At 39.9% G+C, this 4,760-nt stretch overlaps 1 non-coding gene across 1 annotated transcript; it reads right to left on the bottom strand.

Moving 5' to 3' along the window:
- Positions 1-3,558: 3,558 nt before the first annotated feature.
- Positions 3,559-3,665, bottom strand: LOC141681389 (small nucleolar RNA R71). The gene has a single exon (XR_012558827.1). It is a non-coding gene; the product is annotated as a small nucleolar RNA R71 (small nucleolar RNA).
- Between the last annotated feature and the right edge of the window lie 1,095 nt (positions 3,666-4,760).

Here is a 4,760-nt window from a genome sequence, read left to right as displayed (position 1 = left end):
TGTGAAGTTGTAATCAATTCTACAGGCAAAGTGGTTCTAAAAGGATACAGGCATGGTAACATTTATGAAGCCAGGATTTCAACAACTTCTGATAGTTCTGCAATCTGTCTGTTGAGTAGAGCATCAATTGAAGAAAGCTGGAATTGGCATAAAAGACTCTCTCATTTAAACTTCAACAACATAAATGAGCTTGTAAAGAAAGATCTTGTGAGAGGATTGCCAAAATTAGTATTTGCTCCTGATGGCCTTTGTGATTCATGTCAAAAGGCAAAACAAAGAAAATCTTCTTTCAAGAGCAAAACTGAGTCATCAATTCTTGAGCCTTATCACCTACTGCATGTTGATCTATTTGGTCCAGTCAATGTCATGTCTATTGCAAAGAAGAAATATGCTATGGTCATAGTGGATGAGTTAACAAGGTACACCTGGGTGTACTTCTTGCACAAGAAGAATGAAACTGCATTTACTCAAACTGATCATGTCAGACAGCTCGATAAGTTAGTCAAAGATTCTGTTAAAATTATAAGAAGTGATAATGGCACTGAGTTCAAGAATTCAATCATGGAAGACTTCTGCAAAGAGCATGGAATTAAATAGGAATTTTCTGCACCTGGAACTCCACAAAAAAATAGAGTTGTAGAAAGAAAGAATAGGACTCTCACTGAAGCTGCACGAACTATGCTTGATGAAGCAAAGTTGTCAACCTACTTTTGGGGCTGTGCAGACTGCTTGTTTTACACAGAATGCAACACTCATAAACAAGCATGGAAAAACATCATATGAGATGGTAAAGAAAAAGAATCCAAATCTGAAATACTTTCATGTATTTGGTTGCAAGTGTTTTGTTCTTAAGACTCATCCTGAGCAGCTGTCAAAATTTGATCTAAAAGCTAATGAAGGAATCTTTGTTGGATATCCACTTTCCATAAAAGCCTTCAGAGACTACAATTTAAGAACAAGGGTTGTCATGGAATCTATCAATGTATCTTTTGATGATAAGAAGATTACTGGACTTGAAGATTTCAATGATCACGATCAGCTGAGATTTGAAAATGAAGACTTAAATTCTAATTCTGTAAATTCTGATGACTTATACTCTGATCCTGTAAGTACTGATGTCATTGAATATGTGGTAACAGCTCCAAAGGAAAATGCACCTGTCCAGGGGAAGTAAGCTGAAGATCCTACCACATCTCAAAACTCTTAAGAAGCATCAGAACCTGTCACTGGCTCTTTAAGTTCTGATTCATCTAGTTCTGATGAGCCAAATTCTGATAATTCTGGAAGCTCTGATACTTCAAATCCTGAAGGATCCAAGTCAAACTCTGAAGTCTCAGAGAGCATAACTACAGGGGGAGCATCAAAAATGTTGATGGAGACAGCATGGATCATGGGGGAGGATCCAATTCTAGAATTCAACTTCAACCTGCAAGGAAGTGGATGATAAGTGGCATTTTATACCACTTAGAACGTCTTAAAATGGCTTAAATTGGTGTCTTGAAATCAAGTATTTTGTGTATTTGATGTGTTTTTCTAGTGTTTATGCATTTCAGGGTATTAGTTGCATTTCGGAGGAGGAATCATCAAGAATAAGCCTTGGCATGTGTTCACCATTGCGAGAGGAAAAGAACGGGCAGATTACGGCGAAGGAACGGAGCAAACCTGGAAATTTTCCAGTAGAGTCCTGCGCGCCCGCGCAGCAATGCTGAGCGGCCGCGCAGCAGCCTTGCGCGCCCGCGCAGAAATGCTGAGCGGCCGCGCAGGGTCGGGGAAAAAGATATATTATTTTAGACTTCTACTTCTGTTTGGCTTCCAACTTCTATGTAATCTGAGTTTTATGGGACTATTATATAAGTAGATTTGAGACGTTTTTCATAGAGTATTAAGAGGAGATTATGTTTTAGATTGTGTTTTGCAAGAAGCGAAGGAGATAAGGAAGAAGACCGATTTAGCACACCGCAACGAAGAGGAAGCATATATTCTTGTGATCCTTGTTTCGTTGTAACGTTGGATGCTAGTTTTCTTGCTTTGACTTATTTACTCTTGTGACGTACTCTGTTTTAATATAATTAGTTTAGTTATTATTTTCTTGTGTCGTTTATCATGATTTCATATGAACCCATGATGGCGATAAGTTCTATTATGGGCTAATCGTGATCATGGGGTTGCAGCGAATTTATTATGGAATTCTTTAGTTAATTGTTTAAGACTTTAGTATGTGATGATTGCATGATATCTAGTATTGGTTGTGCATATTCGTCTTATGTACGTCGCGAACATATAAGATAGGGTGTTAATCTCTTGTGAAGCGACGGTGGATCTTGAGATTTAGAACTTGCCATGCTAGCATAGGTTCATGTACGTTGTGCATGATTAGTGGGTAACTCTAACAGTTTTATTTGCCCTATGTAATCAAAAGGAATAACTTGTGCTTAAATCGTTGTGTTGTCAATTTCTGTAGACATATAGGAACTCAACATAATTGATGACTATTCAACTTCTATCTTAATTGTGGATGTTTGGTAGAATGGTATTAGTACAACGAAAGTTGGCTTTTATCAGTTTCGTGTTATTCGATTAATATCATCACTGTCACATGCTAAAGGTAATAACAATGGCTATAGAAGGAAGTAATAATGAAGTTGTGATCTCATGAGTGTTTTATTATTGATAAATTGAAGTGTTAGTTAAGTGGTTAAGTAAGTATAGTTAATATTTAATCAACAATTTTAAGTATTATCTTAACATTGAGAAGTAATCATACATTGGTGAGTGAGTTTAATTAGACAATAACTTAGTCTGAGTCTCTGAGGGAACGAACTAGAAAGTATTCTATATTACTTGCGAACGCGTATACTTGCGTGAATATTAGTGCGTGATTTCGCCCTAACAAGTTTTTGGCGCCGCTGCCGGGGACTCGGCGTATTTATTTAGTTTATGTACTTACCATCATTGGTCATTAGGACTCAGTGATTAGGACGTAGTAGTTAATTACTCTTGTCGGTTGTGTTTCAGGTACTTTAGCAAGCGTTTATGCAAACTCGTTCTCGTGCTCGCAAGAGGACCTTAGATACAGCTGAAGGAAAAGACGAAGTTATTGATACTCCGGAGAAGTTAGATTTTGAGGATTCGGATTCAGGAACTGAGCAGAAAGAACCAGTAAACATGGGAGATCGTATTGTTCAAGCTGATCCAGCTCTTATGGATTTTTCTCGGCCTAAAATTGATGACATTCAGTCAAGCATCCTTCATCCGGCTATTCAAGCTAACACCTTTGAAATCAAGCCGGGCACTATTCAGATGGTGCAGAATTCTGTTTCTTTTGGAGGAGCGGCAACTGAAGACCCCAACATGCACATAAGGAATTTTGTCGAGATCTGCAGCACTTTTAAGTATAATGGCGCGACTGATGAGGCTATCAAGTTGAGGCTTTTCCCATTCTCACTGAGGGATAAGGCTAAAGGCTGGTTACATTCTGAACCAGCTGGGTCCATCACTACGTGGCAAGATCTTGCGCAAAAGTTTCTGGTGAAGTTTTATCCTATGGCAAAGACTGCTGCTATGAGGAGTGCTCTTACTCAGTTTGCGCAGCAACCTACAGAATCTATGTGCGAGGCTTGGGAACGTTACAAGGAAATGTTGAGAAAATGTCCACATCATAGAATGCCGGATTGGATGGTAATCACTGGTTTTTATAATGGTTTGGGGGCCCAATCTCGGCCCATGCTCGATGCAGCAGCTGGAGGCGCCTTATGGGCTAAAAGCTATACTGAGGCATATAATCTTATCGAGACGATGGCTGCAAATGAGCATCAAAACCCAACTCAGAGGATGACGTCAGGCAAGGTAGCAAGTATTCTGGAAGTTGATGCAGCCACCGCTATTGCAGCCCAGCTCCAAGCGCTATCAATGAAGGTTGATTCTTTGGCTACGTATGGAGTTAATCAAATAGCTATGGTTTGTGAGCTTTGTGCAGGTTCTCATGCTACGGATCAGTGTTCTCTTGTCAATGAATCTGTTCAGTATGTGAATAATTATCAGCGACAATAGCAGCCTGTGCCAGCAACCTATCATCCTAACAACAGAAATCATCCAAATTTCAGCTGGGGGAATAATCAGAATGCTATTCAGCCACCATATCAGCAAGGAGTGAGTAAATAGTTTAACCCACCTGGATTCCAGCAACCACAGCAGTATGCTACAAGGCAATCATATCCTCAACAGGGAAGTGCAGCTGCACCTACTAGTGCTGATTTTGAGGAACTTAAGCTGTTGTGCAAGAGTCAAGCGGTTTCTATCAAGACCTTGGAAAATCAAATCGGTCAATTAGCCAATGCAGTGCTCAATCGTCAACCTGGCACTCTTCCCAGTGACACGGAAGTACCAGGTAGGAAGGAAGCTAAAGAGCAAGTCAAGGCTATTACTTTAAGGTCTGGAAAAGTAGCTGATGCTGAAAAGGCAAAAGAAGTCGAAGCTGAAGTTAGAGATGAAGAATCTAAGCAAAGGGAGAAAGCGGCAGAACCAAGGAAGACTACTGTTAAACACACTCTGCCTGAGGCTAATACAGGGGAGAAACAGCTCTATCATCCACCACATTTTCCTAAGAGATTGCAGCAACAAAAGCTGGATAGACAGTTCGGGAAGTTTCTGGAGGTGTTCAAGAAACTTCACATCAATATACCTTTCGCTGAGGCTCTGGAACAAATGCCTAGTTATGCGAAGTTTATGAAGACTATTCTTTCAAGGAAGGTGAAACTGGA

This window comes from Apium graveolens, chromosome 8 (assembly GCF_009905375.1).
Source record: "Apium graveolens cultivar Ventura chromosome 8, ASM990537v1, whole genome shotgun sequence".
In the NCBI taxonomy this organism is placed as follows: Eukaryota; Viridiplantae; Streptophyta; class Magnoliopsida; order Apiales; family Apiaceae; genus Apium; species Apium graveolens.
The sequence above is the reverse complement of the archived record's forward strand: the minus strand, read 5'-3'. Positions and strand labels throughout refer to the sequence as shown.